Here is a 15769-nt window from a genome sequence, read left to right on the forward strand (position 1 = left end):
TTTAATAGTTTTGGCTGGGAATAGAGTTAATTTTCTTCACAGTAGCTGGTATGGGGCTATGGTTTGGATTTGTGCTGAAAACAGTGTTGATAACACAGGGATATTTTAGTTACTGCTAAGCAGGGCTTACACAGAGTCAAGGCCTTTTCTGCTCCTCACACTGCCCCACCAGCGAGTAGGTTGGGGGTGCACAAGAAGTTGGAAGGGGACACCGTTGGGACAGCTCATACCAACTGACCAAAGGGATATTCCATGCCATGTGACATCATGCTCAGCACATAAAGCTTTGGGAAGAAGAAGGAAGGGGAGGACAGTTGGAGTTACAGCTTTTGTCTTCCCAAGTAACCATTACGCGTGATGGAGCCCTGCTTTCCTGGAGATGGCTGAACGATGGGAAGCAGTGAATGAATTCCTTGTTTTGTTTTGCTTACGTGCACAGCTTTTGCTTTACTTATTAAACTGTCTTTATCTCAACCCATGAGTTTCCTTGCTTTTACTCTTCTGATTCTCTCCCTCATCCCACCAGGGGAGAGTGAGTGAATGACTGCGTGGTCCTGGTTTGCCAGTTGGGTTAAACCACAACATACACCAATTACAAGAAAAACTCCTTACTTGTATGAAGACATACCTTTATATTTACAATAGTTTTCACTTTAAGACTGCACCGCAAACCAAGACACAATGAGTTTAACAATTACAGGGTTTTTTCTTGCAACAATTGAAGGTGAATGACCTTTGCTTCTTCAGTCTTTCATGCTGAGGACAAACTGAGAAGAACTCAAGGCAGGTGGGACCACAAACCCACAGATAAGATTCCTCTTTTCTCTACCCTGATCAATGCGAAGATCGCAGCCAAAGGCTATTGCGATATGGAAAAGACTGCAAACTTATTTCCAGTATTTCCTTTTTTCCCCCACATAAAATTTCTTTCTGAGACATACTTCCACACACGTTTTATAAAACTGTAATTGTAAAAGACATTACACTGTAAGATCATGACAGGGAATAATGGCACACCTGTGAAAATTCAATTTTCGTGTTAAGTATATGCTGCATTTTCTAGTTTCTTTCCTGATCCACTGCACAAGTTAGTATCTAGTGCTTGCCATCTCACATAATGATCAGTTTCCCATTTGCCACATCCCTTTACAGTGAATGCAATACTAATAGTGCCCTTATCCTTTCCAACAGAGCTCATTGCAGCAGTAAGAACACTCCAGGCAAAATAGGATTATCATAGTCTACATACACAGCACAGGACATGTAAGGTCAAAAGTTTCCCCTGATTATGGATAAGCCAGTTGAGATACCACCCACCTCATTTTTTGAAACTACTTAGCATTCTCTCTGCTATTGAGCTGACAATAAAAACTTTATGCACTGTAGTTATGGCCATAAGTGCTCTGTATTTTCTAGAATCAGATCCCAAGAGCATTAAGTTAGTCTAACAAAAAATGAATGACCAGCTTGAACTGCTGAGAGCATGGTTGGTGTATGAGCTAGCATTATAAGAGAACTTAGTAACACCAGCAGAGATTTCCCAGCTCTGCTCAAGGGTGCTGATCTCTCCGCAGAAGGAAACCACTCCTGCCTTCCTCCTCTAGTCCCTTGTCTCATTTACATTACCCAGATTCCTAAAAAGATACACTTCAGTCTCAGAGTCAACCCTCCAACTAATCATTCCTTGATATAATTCACAAATAAGCACAGTTTACCTACTGACTGTGCTGCCATGATGCCTAGTTGCGCATTGCTGAAGATGGATTTACATATTTCTATTTGACACTGCTGATCAGGGAGGTCTCCTGCCAGCAACCGACACAGTGTTAGGAAGATATCTCTAGTACGTATTGTGGAGCTTGCTGAAGCACCTGCATGATTCTCCCAAGGAGGAGCACGCGGACTTTTCCCATCAGCTGAAAGAGGATGATGAAGAGGGAATGAGAGCAGCTCCTTCCAACTCCTCTGCACCCAGCCTGTCAAAGCCATGAGCAAGTGGGTCTGTGGGACAGTAGGGCTTTCCTTCCTGCCACAGAAAAAGAGACCGGGCCTTTGAACTTCATGGAGGAGCAGTGAAGAAAAAGGGAAGAGACTCAGGTGTAACCAGGTGTATGAAATGAAAAGTATCCAGGATGAGAGGTGTGGGACACAAAGCAATCACTGCCCATAGCTGTGTGCTATCTGGGGAAAAGGACTGAGAGGAATTTGTTTTATTACCCCATGACTTATCTGAGCCCAGGGAAAGACAGAGATGCTTCTGACATCGACTTCATTACTAGTGAAACTGCACAGGTCCTACTGTGGCTTGTTCACAGCACATCCCTGAGAGACACAACTCTGCCTCTCCACAGCCTGCATATGAATGAATTACAGGAAAAATTATGTGCTGCTCGGTCTTGTTCACTACTCCACAGGTACTAAAACCTTCTGCCTGGCTTGGAAAGAGAGCTGCAGTGCAGCACTCCTCTGTCCCTGCCCCACCTCCCCTCACTCCTCTGTGGGAAAAACCCTGCCAGCGAGGCATCCAGCCTTCCCAGAAGCACAGAGGAAACACCTTCAAAAACACCAGCAGAAAGCATCTAGATGCCACTTACAACCCCCTGCCTAACTAAGCTTTTGTTGTGACTTGTCTGCTCTGGAAGGGCTTAGCCTCCCCACGCTGCAGAAACTGGGTGGTGAGGGGGGAAGATAGACAAAGTGGTAAATCAGCGGACAAGATGGACACATCAACTGCTAAAAGCTGTAGCTTCCATACGCTAAAAAAGAAAAAAAAAAAAAAAGAGAGAGAAAGCTATCAAAGCAATATCAGCATGTAATCCTGATGACAGAGCATTACACTGGATACTGCACACAATTCCCTCCAGGAAGAGAGATAAAGGTTACAGGAGTAGTAAGTCCCTCCTGCAGGACTGCAGAAAAACCTCCAAGAGTATTTATTCATGGAAGGGTTTAAAAGCCAGTGCCTATAGGCCCTGGCACAGCTAGTATAGCCACACGCAGCAGACCCAGCCCTTCTGTGCTTTAGTATCAAAACAATGTCTGCGTAAGCCTAGAAAACCCTCAGATCCCATCCCATAGGGGACACTCAGACAAACCATAAAAGTGTGTCTGAACTATTTCTGGCTTCCCACATTTCTATGCTGCTCAGCATTCTTCCTGAGTCTACCCCAGATCTGCAAGTCCATACGTACATTTTCTGGAGGTCTGCAAAACACTTAGCCCTCTCAGAGCAAGCATAAAAAACCATGGGTTAAACTCCTGAAACTATTACAACTTAAACTGCTGGGCCAAAAAAAATTTAAACGGGCCACTGTCTGGATGGCCGGAACCCCAGGCATGCAAAGGTCACAGCAATGGAACAGAGGTCTCAGTGCAAAATGAAACTTCCTCACCTCATCTTTCAGTTCGTTCAAAACCTTCACCGCTTCTCAATCAGTAAAGGTTCCAAAAGCCACCCTCTATGTGAGTCACAGTGGCTGCTTCAGACACAGATACACGTGTGCGGGAGAACGCGTTGCAGCATGGGGGGTTGCAATCACAGTGAAAATGAGTAACATTCACAGGGGTCACAGAGCTGCAGCATGAAACAGTTCAGCAGTAATACATAAAGAGTTGCTGTTTTCTCCAGCGAGCATCACTTGGAGAAGTCTGGAGCCAATCACTGTCTTCAAGGAAAAAACATTCCTGTCTTGTCTCCAGTGAAAACACCATTATATCATTAGCCTGAAGGAGTAGGAAAGAATTCCCATAGCAAGAAATACTTTGGCTACACTGATCCACACCAACAGCCTAGTGGCTGTTAATGCTTTGTAGGTATCCTCGGGTAGGTTTCAAGTCTCCATTTTCTACTCCACAAGGCTCCCATCATCAACCCAGAACTGCCTTCCAGCGCTGTCGTCACACTTTCTCCCTCAGCACAGATGAATCTGCTACTCCCCTGATGAGTCTGTATTAGTATTCTCTCCCAAAATACAGACTAATTTAGATTGGAAAGGAGTTCATCTGGTCCACACACACCACCATCACCCCCCGCTTAACTACTGTCAATGGGACAGAACTGCAGGTAGAGACAGTTGATTTAAGACAAAAATTAAGAAAGAGGTGCGGGAACTATCAACAATTTTAAAATTAACTACCTACCTCTCAGGTTGTGAGAACTAGGAGATGACACACTTGCCACAGCAGCATGAGGACACAGCCTCCAGAAAGGAAAGCTGAGTTTGATACTGTCCTGGTTTCGGCTGGGATAGAGTTAACTTTCTTACTAGCAGCTGGTATAGTGCCATGTTTTGGGTCTATGATAAGAATTAATAAGATAATACAGAGATATTTTTAGCTGTTGCTAAGCAGTCAGGGTCTTTTCTGCTCCTCACACCACCCCGCCAGCGAGTGGGCTTGGGGGTGCACAAGAAGTTGGAAGGGGACACCGCTGGGACAGCTGACACCAACTGACCAAAGGGATATTCCATGCCTTATGACATCATGCTCAGCATATAAAGCTGTGGAAAGAAGGAGGAAGGGGAGGGCATTTGGAGTTACAGCTTTTGTCTTCCCAAGTAACCATTACACGTGATGGAGCCCTGCTTTCCTGGAGATGGCTGAACACCTGCCTGCCAATGGGAAGCAGATAATGAATTCCTTGTTTTGCTTTACTCGCGTGCATGGCTTTTGCACTGCCTATTAAACTGTCTTTATCTCAACCCACGAGTTTTGCTTATTTTTCCAGTTCTCCTCCCCATCCCACTGGGGAGGGGGAGAAGTGAGCAAACAACTGCCAACAGTGGTTCTGGTTGCTGGCTGGGGTTAAACCATGACAGACGTCAAGCCCTGTGTGACTGATCCTTTGCTGTAGATGATCCCTCAGGACCGCTGCTGTTCCCTGTGATGCCTTGGGGCATTCTTGTATCCTGCTCAGCAAAGAAAAGTGCCCGCTGCTCCTCTCCAGGACTGCCTGGTGTTGAAAATCCTACAGGAAACCTCTTAGCTGACTTGTTTTCTCACAATCGGGGCACTCTGTCAAGACATTGTCTTTTGGTTGATTTTGTTGGTTTATTTATAAAAGATAAACACCTCGTGGGAAAGACAGGCAGGCAAAACACACATATATGTCCTTTCTCCATTTATTAAGAATAATGAAAAGCAAATAAATGCTTCGCTGGGAAAAGTAAATGTTCCAGCAGTCAAACATGATCTTATTCTGGTACTGTGTTTGTACACTAGTTGAGTCTCACAACGCGGTCTCAGCCACCTGGATGTTGTGTGCATCTGTATGTCTCTCTTCTTCCATATTTATGCATAACATATTTAAGATGGGGACAATGCTGTCACAGGAGAAAGCAGAAATTGCTCTTGTAAACACATCAGCAGTCATGGAATTTCAGACCCTTAAGAGAGAGTTGATCATTTCAATACGATAAACCAGCACATTCCCCAGTGGAAATGTATTTCTAGCATCACTAAGATACTGCATGTTCTTCCCACAGTTATTTTCTTTTGCATCTGTACACCTTGTTTTCTGTAGCCATTTCATCGTGAATGGAACGTCAGGTACCAGCTGTACATTGAGAGGGAAGCAATCCACGTAAGCCTTGTGTCACTTTCTTGTCTTGTTGCTGTAATTTTAGGAAGAGGAGGTGGTCAGCTTGTTTGCTTTATAGCAGACAGGAGAAGACTATAAGTATGAGCTACAAGCCTACCAGATTTTCTACAATATCCCAAGCTCAAAAGGAAGTGAATAATATAAAGAAATATATAGAATATCTTCGTCATTATAGATGGGAGGTGTGCTGAAGACTATTTGCTGGTCAATAATCAATAACCTCAAAAAGTGGTTGACTAAGACATTTATTTGTAAATTTCACAGAAGTGCCAGGGCTTTTAGAGAGCACTACAATGGACAGTTTGATCAATTCTGACATTAGAGGAAAATGCCACCCATTGTTTGTAAATGTGTGACCAAAAGCCCATTCAAGTTGCCGTAATATCTGGTGCAGTTCTGATATTGTACTCTAGGTAGCTGATAATCACATTTCTTCAAAAGTGATTACCAGGAGTTATCAGTACAGCTAGAGAGGGAAAATTTCCATTATGTGTCTTCAGAGGACAGTTACAACAGCCTGATGCCTGCCCTTCTTTCTTTCCCTTTACAAGACCACCCTCGGTAACACTCCTTTTTCTCTCCTTGTCATTTTCCAGTGAAAGACACCCCTAAAGCCTTTTTAGTTTATTCCACTAATCTTAGAACCGTCTTTACCTTGACCTAACGGCTGTCCCTCTTTGTGAACTGTTCCAATTTAACATTCCCTTAAACTAGACCATCAGTCCTTCTTGAAACACTTACCGTCTGTACACACAAATTTGTCATAGCTGCGCAAAGAGGCCACAGCCTCAGCCCAGCAGCTACAGGAAGCTGGCTGACTTTCTTTCTCACCATAACCATGTGTTGGCAACACCACTAAGTTCTTCACATCATCCATAATATGCATGGCATTAGTGGGGGGTCTCAACATAATTTCTCAATGCAACTTCTCACAGCAACAGCCTGTCTCTTGAAGATGACTACTACTGCAGTATTTGCTTTCTGGATAGGAAATAAACCTACTTGAATCATAAGGAGAAAGAATTAAAATCCACCTAAGAAAATTATTTTTGTTTGAGTAAGTAGCACCAATTGTGTGAGTTTCCATGCATACATACAGTCTAATACACACACGCAGGAGGAAGCTTTAGTAAGCTGAAGACTGTCACTGTTACAGAAACTGCAGTGAAGTCCTAAAAGGTACAGAATTCCACAGTTTATTTTCTCTCCCGATTTCAGTCACAGGCCCTATAATACTGATCTTGTCCCTGTACTGCCAGTTGTTGTAGATGGTGGGTGACTAAGTTTTAATTCATAACCATTTATGCTAACATGTGTTGAGACAAATCTGTAAAGGTAAATTGAGTGCATTCATTTAAGTCTCAAACATCAAAGAAACTAAGATAAACCTTAAGCATATTGCTTTTCAAAAACTAATTTTAAAACCAGTCTCATATTTTTGATCATTCTGAGCTGGAAGTAACTCAAATCATTCTCTCTTCGTCTAACCTTCAGCCTTGCTCCCTATCCTTCCTATCTGCTGAATGAGAAAGGAGACCGGCAGATCGATTACTTAAAGTCTGTTGTAAAAATGGCTGCATGCATTTTATAAGATTCATATTTGTAACGGAGGATGATCAGTACAGATATATATCATGTAGTGAGGATGTAGCAGAAAGATTCATTTTTGGAAATCAGCCTGACGGATAAGGTATGTAAATACTGCCAATCAAACACTATCCTGCAGAGTAAGATAGGCAAGGCCTTTTGCACACCCATGAGCAATACCTAGTCCCGACCTGGCTGAAGAAGCGAAGATGACACCACATCCAAATAATGCTGTAATTGCCATTTCCAGTCCCACCTTTCTTCAAAGAGATAAGCAAAGCATAGTTCACAGTTCAAAGACTGTCTAAGGTCTGAACAGGGTTTTGACCCACTCCTTTCCAGCTCAACTGTTGCCATTTTCTTTGCCAAAGATCTCTCTTCAAAATGTGCTCTTCTGCACTGATATAGTCCAGCTCCCGTGTTCCCTATAAGCCAGGCAAGTTTGAGAATCCTTTTAAATTTAGAAATTCCACAATGCAAATGTAATTTCAACCAATTTTTTGAAGCCTTATTATTTTTTTCCTTGGGATTCTTAGTGTCTTTGCACTGCTGTGCATTTCATGCTGTCCTAACAGATAGATAGTTAAAAGGAAGGCCAACTGTTTAAAAAAAAAGAAAAAAAAAAAGAGGGGGGTGAAAACCGTACAACAAAGTAACTACAAATGGGGCACTGCTGTAGAATTCAGTTTTCGAGACACAGGAGCAAGGGAATAAATCAAATAACTCAGACTGTCCAAGGCAATATGACGGAGCGTGGAATTTTTGGCACGTAACAGTCTCATGATGAATGAAAACACAAACAAAAATCAATGGCTGAGTTGCTCAAAGAACAAATTTTCCCTCGCAGTAAAAAGACTTGAATACTGGCTGCCAGCCTAATTTCATTAGGAAATGCATTCCAATTAATGGAAGCTCTGCAAACAAGAGATAATTACTAAGGCAAGACAGAGGAAAGGCCTTACAGCCTTCCACCTTCTCCTCTTTGGTTGCAGCTTGCCCTTCTCTCCTTCCAATTTGTTTAAGGTATGCGTTGTTGGGTTTCTGCAAGTGTATTTCCCAGCCCTCCCCTGCCATTCCTGCTGCACAGGACTTTCCTTGCCTGCTCCTGACATTGGCCTTGTCCCCCACCCACACTACACAAGGTGAAGTTTCCCATGCTGGGGAGGGATGTGTTTGTTCTCACATCTCAGTGTCTGAATGCCAGTTGTGCCATTATTCCTGTGCTCCTTGTTTATATTCGTTTTGATGCTACATTTCCTGTGCCAAATTAAATACTGGCACAGACAGGTGCCTGAAATCAAAGTTGCGCCTGCTTATGCTCTGGTGGATTTTCATGGAAATCATTTCCATGATTTCATTTCCCAGGAAAACAGCAATTATGTAACCTCGGTAGAAACAGACGCCAACAATATTAAACCCTCGCAACTGCACTCCTTTTACCCCAAGGGCTTCTTTCAATGGGAGGATGGAAAGTTTCTTAAAACCAAACAAGCAACACACCCCTTTTGTTTTAACAGACGTGCTTCCTTATTCTATCTGCACGTAGGCAGAAACTTGAGACATTGTGCCTCCCTCACATCGTCCCCTCAAACACTATGTGCTTACGAAGTGGCTTCGCCACATCTCTCTCGCAATCAATACTGTCCTTGACCCAGAGGACACCGGGCATCCCATCATGATGGCTTGCACAGTAGTGCCTTCTACAAAGCCCAGTGGTGAGGATGTGTCATCCCCGAAGTCCCACCACTGTGCACCAGAGGATGCTGCTGCCAGGGACAAGGATGCTTTGCAGGAGCTGCATCCTGCTTGGGCTTCTTCACCCTGCAGCTCTGCTAAAAAAAGTTCAGTTACGTCCATCCATCCAACAAATAAATCCCAAATGACTGCAACTCCATTCTCTTGCTCGCTCTCTGATGTCCAGCACAAGATGAGTGTCTGCAGTCCCACCAACTGCGATGCCAGCTCACATGGGCCACCGTCAGGGCCACCACCTAGCTCTGAGATCCAGCCGCAGCAGCCAAGGGCTCAGCACTAACAGTCCTATCCAGGGAGGGTACCACCAGCACCGGGGTCCCTGCCATCGTCTGGGCTGCCATGAGCTAGCTTGGGTATGGAAACATACGGGCAAAGTCTATAAAAAACAAATCATCAGCAACAAAAGCATGGAGGCAACTCTGCTACTTCTGGAGACCTAAATCTCCGTAGGTCATCCACTTAATCGTCTTTTTACATCTCACATACTTCTTCAAACACCTCAAGCGTCTGTCCACAGCCACCACATGGCATTACATACTTACAATAGCTTCACTGACAGGCAAAAAAGAAAGAGTAAGCAGAGAAAAAGTACTGCGTTTGTGGCAAGGGATAAAAGCCTAATTTATCAATGGTAATAGCTTGAGTCACTGATTAAAAAAAAAAAAAAAAAAAACAGACCAAAAAATCAGACTATATCACAGAAAGCAGTAGTATTATGTTAACTATTGTGAAGCCAGACGATGCCTGTCTCTAGAGGCCGATCGGCTCTGTGTGCATTTTAGACATGGTATTATAGATGTGGTATTTCCAGCTCTGTAGTTCTGAAGTGTTGGGTCAGACGTGTAATATATCTTTCTCTCCCATTGTGGCGATACGAGATCGTCATTTTAAAGGTCTTCCCTGGCATGGCTGCCAAGCTGTTTGTCTGAGCTGCAGTGGTATTTTTGGAGACAAAGACTTGGACGCAGTGCGGGACAGGTGGCCTGGCAGCAGTGGTAGGAAGCTATCAAACCGCGCAGCGTACATTTCAAAACACAAACCAGAGGGAGAGGAGATAAATCATTTACTGTATTTAACTTAGCATATTGCTAATTTTTGTGACTCATATAGTCTTGCGGAAGACTCCCTGGCCAGGATAAGCCAACTTTGAAGGAAAGACAATGTAAAGTTTACAGACTGTCATGCATTTACAAAGTTAGTGTGCATAAACGCGTAGAGGCAGCAGTGAAAGCAACAAAATTAAAGCTGGAGAAGAACTGGTATCGCCCCATCTCCCTTCACTCTCCCTGGGTTTCAGGACCTTCCTATGCTTCATTGGTCAAAATTAAACCCACACCATCCTCTGAAGGCCAGCACAAAGAGGCAACAGCCAGCAAAAACATCAGTACTTTGCACTCCACCTGAAGTGTCTGTCCATAGCGCTGCCGCTGGCCTTCCCAGGCCAAGCAAGAAGCAAACCCCCACATGCTTCCAGTGGCAGAGCAGGACACCTGCCACCATGTCACCAGATCACTCGGCCAGAGCTTGTGTGCACCCGCAGTGCAGTCGAGCTGCAGGCAGCCCTGACCAGCAGCCAGACGCACAGAGGAACTCCTGTACATTCCCAGTAGGACCGAGACTGCAAGAAAGCCAGGGCTCAGTGGAAAATGTCTCGCGTAGCACCTCTGAGCATTTCTTGCCCAGGCCCTGAGCACCGCTACCACAGCAACTTGTACGTCCCACACATGGCCACCCTCTTACTGAAGGTCTCCTCAGCAGCAGGCAGGGAAAAGGCTTCTGACTGGATTAAAAATGCAGCCATGGCTGCCTTGTGAAAGGGATCCTTCTGTTTCTGGGATACTTACAGCCTCTGACCCAGCGTGTCACTAGGTATGTACTTGTCGTGTGCCGAGGGCTGACAGGCACATCTGGCTGGACCACATGTGGTGTGAGATTTGCAAATCGCAGGCACAGTGCACCTGGTTTTCCCTCCCACCTCAATTCAAGTTGAAAAATTCCCAAATAGGGCCTCCCTGGGAAGACTGCACTGCATGGCTATTCTTTTGAAGGTAGTTAGTTTTAATCCAGGTACCAAGAGCTACACTAATTCCGTGCTCTTCATTTTATGCTGGAGTCCTTGAGAAACAGGATTGTCTGAACATTGGCACTTTTTTCCCCACACTTTTAAACATGCAGGCTGCTTTCAGCCAAGTTCGACAAAGGGACAGGTGTCACCAAGCTACCAAAATCCAACAAGCTTTAAGACAGACGCGGCCAGGCAGGCAAGGGAGGCCTGAATCAGTGCCTCTGTACAAGAAAAAATAATCCCATTAAAACAACCACAATGTCAGATACTGGAGTGCTCACGGGGCAGACAGATTTTATTGCAGCTCAGCAGTGCGTAAAGCTTCAGGCAGACCTCATCACTACTTAGTTACAGGGCAATGCAAATACAAGACCCAACACTATGAAAACAATCTTGCGCAGAACTGCCCCCATCTCACAGAACGATTCATGACAAAAATTAGGATGTCACACAATGCTGCATGCCCTACAGCAATTGAAATTATCTTTACCAGCCAAACTTACAAAAAAAGTCATCAGCTATACTTGGTTAGACATTTTCCCCACATCCTTCATTAATTTATGTTGTATTCATACATTTACTGATTGTGCTCTCCCTCCTTCACCCCACGCATCATGACCTGGACCAGAATGGACACCAGAATAACCTGCTATCGTTTCCAGGGTCATCACAACAAGTGTGCCCTTGCATTTCTCATCCTTTTATTGCAAAAATACACTGTTCCCATGCCTGGTTCTCTCTGCCATCTGAGTCAGGAGAATGAATCATCAAAAATGCTATTGTCAAATGCTTTCTATGAATTATGTTCTGCACTGCAGTGGTTTGCTCTGCTCAGTATTCTCGATTTAGATTATTGGTATTTCTCCTCGGGATCACTTTTAAAAACCATTGAAACAAAGTCTGATTGTCTCCAAAAGGGGGCAGCCCATTTTAAGTCTTGTTTTTAATGGGCACAAAAATGAAAGTATAAACCAGTTTATTAGGAGACTAATGTGGAAAAGGTCACTGTAGGTAACAATGCATTTTGTCCAGAAAACCTTTTGATAAGAATGGAAGATATATTATATTTAGGTACTATATAACTCAGCAACATCTAATCAGTGGGATACCAGTAAACTTCAGGAACATACGTGTACCAACACACAATCTTAAGAAGCACCATTCCCATCAGCTATATATCTATTACTGTATTTCTCACAGTCCAGCTTCATTTCAAGGGCAACAAGAACACAGTCTTTAGAATTGGTTATCATCGGGTACCTGAGGTACAGAAGAGAAGCAAGTGTTGCTGATCTTTGGTGTACATCTTTATCCTATTAATATTCTTTAGCAATTACAGGCAATTAAGAATTATGTGTGGGTTTTAATCTCTCCAGCCCTGACTGGGATGGGAACTGAAGGTGCTGAGTGACCTAACTGAACCAAATCTGTGCTTCGTACAAACCATGCAGACACCAAAAACAGACATCCCTACTCACTATTTCGATGGGGAAAAATATAAAAGAACAAGACTGTAAAAAATGCAGAATCTAGAAAGTAAAACTAGATAGTTTCAGTCTAGAAATAAGGCATGCGGTTTGAACAGTGAGAACTTATAAAATGAGAGGTCCAGAACAGCAGAAGCCAAAGGATATCTGTCAATTAATCCTTCTTCGAAGCTAGTATCCCTTTCTAAAGATTTAAACTTTTTAAAAGACTTTGTGAGGTTGCATGCCTATAAGAGATAATTCATCCCACAAACAGAAAGTTATTCCAGTTATTTTCAATTGCATTGGGTTTCACCAGAATACGTAGTCATCGCATTGCTCTCCAAAAGCTTTTATTAGATCCACCATCATTTGCCACTGGCATATCAAAGCTAGATGACTTTCTGGCAATAGAGAGAGTCAGACGCAAGAAGCCCTGGGTCTCTTTCATGCTGAAAGGCAGACTACGGTGCCTTCCCTTCTTAGTGTCTATGGAAGGTCCTCATCACCACTTCTTATGCTTAACCAGCTATTAAAAGTAGGTCTTAATGAAAATGGCTTCCTAAGATAATTAACTATTCCTTTAAACAATATACCATCTTTAGCTTGTCAGGGAAGAAAAAAATTACCTACCAAACTCCACCAATGCTAATTTTTTTATAAAGACACTGAAACCGAAAATATATTATGAGAAAATAATTATACTAGGCCTTAGGAATGTAAAAACTGGAAAAATCAAAAGTGATAACATTTCCAGTGTAATGACTGTAAGGAGAACAGAAAATGGCATGAAGTATATCCATTTTCATGACAAAGGCTGTAATAAGAAAAAGAAAAGTACAAAACTAATCTGCTCCAGAAGTCTGCATTATCTGTTCTTCCATCAATTATCTATTCCAATCATGTAGACAAGTTTCTGTCTACCGAGAGAATCTACTCTGATAGTTAATCCTGTTGTCTTGTAGTTCTCCCTGAAGACTTGAGGATACAAAGTATTATGTCCCTGTGTAGCACTGCTCAGATATAGTCTTAACAATTCCACTCATCGAATCCTTGCCATGTGTGTACCTCCTTGAAGAACACGGAGGACGAAAATCCCGTCTCACCCTTGCATCAATTTCATTCCAAGTCCATGTAGCAGGAGCCCGACTTGCAGATCTGTCTTGCACTTCTGCAGCTACTTCAACCAACACACTCCCTGTGCAGCAGGAGGCTGAGCCCACAGCTTTAACTCTTCCTCACGCTATCAGCTGCCTAGTGAAACGTTCTAGGTCATGAACATTTGCAAATTAAACATCATAATGGGTTGTCTGAATTACCAGATAATCAGACCACATCGCTTTTTCTGAAAACGATGTACCTCGACTGATAAAGAAATTAAAATGCAATAAATAGGATACAATCTTTCCCACCTGTGTAGTACTGCTGGACTATGGAATTCCCTCCACTGTTTAAAGCACCGAGATTCTAATTCTTCACTGCATTTTGGGTTTATTTGTAGTCTGCTAAGAACCTCTTTTTTTCTTGAAAAAAAATCTCTTTTGTGATCTCATCTTTTCTTTCACCTGCCTTTTGTCACACAGACCTTTGAGTGTGACAGTAGTTGCAATTTCTTTCCACCTTTTCTAGTTTCTTCTTTGAAATTAGCATTCCAGGTTGTAAAAATAAAAAGCACCTCATATACCAACTTCAGAGTGTCCATTTATTTATAGCTAGTGCATTTTATTCCTTCCCTACTAGACATCTTCTTCATTTGGGCTTTCAATTAAACAAAATTTCACCACAAGCAGAACTCTGTTATGTGGTGTTCAGATCAAACAGTAAGCCGCAAAAGATCTTTATAGACAGAGTACACTGCATTTAATATATGTGGGATAAGAAAGATTTTGTATATAAACAGCTTTTTAGCCATAAGTAATGTATTTCCAGAAATGTTTTTTTACAGAACTAATGTCTTCTCAATGTTCTACAGATCAATACACTGTTTCCTTTAAAAATATGCATATGTAATTTAATATTATAATAATCTTTAACTTCAAGCCTTTCAACACAACTATTTAGCTTGCCACGTCTTACAAAGAAATTTATCTAACAATGTGACTCCAAAATACAGATTTCAGACTGCAATATTCCCTTGTGCAGAACAGATCTTCATATACTCACAGAAATACCACTTAAAGAGTTTAGGAGACATTAGGAAACATTTTCTACCCAAAGGCAATTGCATTTAAAAGAAGCAAAGTGCTTTACTGATTCTGATTCAGTTACGTGGAATTACAAAACAGCAGTAGATTTTTAGTTAGTTACAGATGGAAAAGGGCCTCTGTCATATCAGGTTGTGCAGAATAGCTATTTCTTTCCCTCTGTAATTTGTAAGTGGGCAGTAAATTGCAAGTAACTTCTCCCCGTTATCAGTCTGTCCTCAATTACCACAATCAAGAATCTCACCACTTTGCTTTTTTATATCCTGCTTCTCCCTTTCTGTATCTTCTCTTCATCTTTTAAGAAGTAAGATCTAGGCATCAAGAAAATGCATTCTTTTGCAAGCTTTTCTGCCCTTGGCCACATAAGACTTTCAGTCCTAGACAACTTCTCCAGGAATTATCTTTTCCTCAGTTAATTATATTCATGTTAATACAACATTTAGCTATAAACATATATATGGACACTCATACACATCAACCCATCTGTATTTACCCCTCTCTGAGCCAGCCTTGAGCTGACAACATATGCCTCCCCGAACTATGAGAGTGGGTTGGGGTTAAAGCTATGACAGCCAGCATGTTCTTAGATGCGAATCCGCATCATGGGAAGACACAGTTCAGCCTCTTTATAAAAAGCATGCAAAATGCACTTTCTTTAACACATTTCTTCAGACAGAGTGTTTGAGCAGCTGAGAAATAGCTGGAACTGAAACTCAAACGTGTCGCAGTGTGACTGCCTGAGCTCCCGGGGCTTTGCCCGGACATAGCCTACCTGCCACGCAAGACTTCATCAGCGCAGATACTCTTGATGGTGGGGCCCACCCATGTCCCGTGGCTATCGCAGGCCTATTGTTTTCATTCAGCTGCTCACAATCAGTCATAAGTCTGTCAAGATTCATAAGCACTTCTTAAATACAATTGTGGGAACAGAAGTTCAACTTCCAAGCCATTTTGCTCCATGACAAATAGTGCTGATCTTTAAAGCTCGGGAAAAAAAGAATATTTGTATGACCTCATTGCAATTCTTTAGTGCTGTGACCCTGATGTTTGTGGAAAGGGCAAAGTATCACATACTGTACATCTTGCTAATCCT

At 42.6% G+C, this 15769-nt stretch overlaps 1 long non-coding RNA gene across 4 annotated transcripts in view; it reads right to left on the reverse strand.

The window, feature by feature from the left end:
- The window catches only part of LOC128904007 (uncharacterized), a 197039-nt gene that overhangs the window by 169568 nt on the left and 11702 nt on the right, over positions 1–15769 (reverse strand). Inside the window, exon 1 of one of the 4 annotated variants that reach the window (XR_008464368.1) lies at positions 15449–15544. The exons of the other annotated variants lie outside the window; for them this stretch is intronic. This is a non-coding gene — a long non-coding RNA (uncharacterized LOC128904007). Of the gene's footprint in view, positions 1–15448; positions 15545–15769 lie in introns of those variants that run through there. 4 annotated transcript variants of the gene reach the window in all.

Source organism: Rissa tridactyla, chromosome 1 (genome assembly GCF_028500815.1).
Source record: "Rissa tridactyla isolate bRisTri1 chromosome 1, bRisTri1.patW.cur.20221130, whole genome shotgun sequence".
Taxonomy (NCBI): Eukaryota; Metazoa; Chordata; class Aves; order Charadriiformes; family Laridae; genus Rissa; species Rissa tridactyla.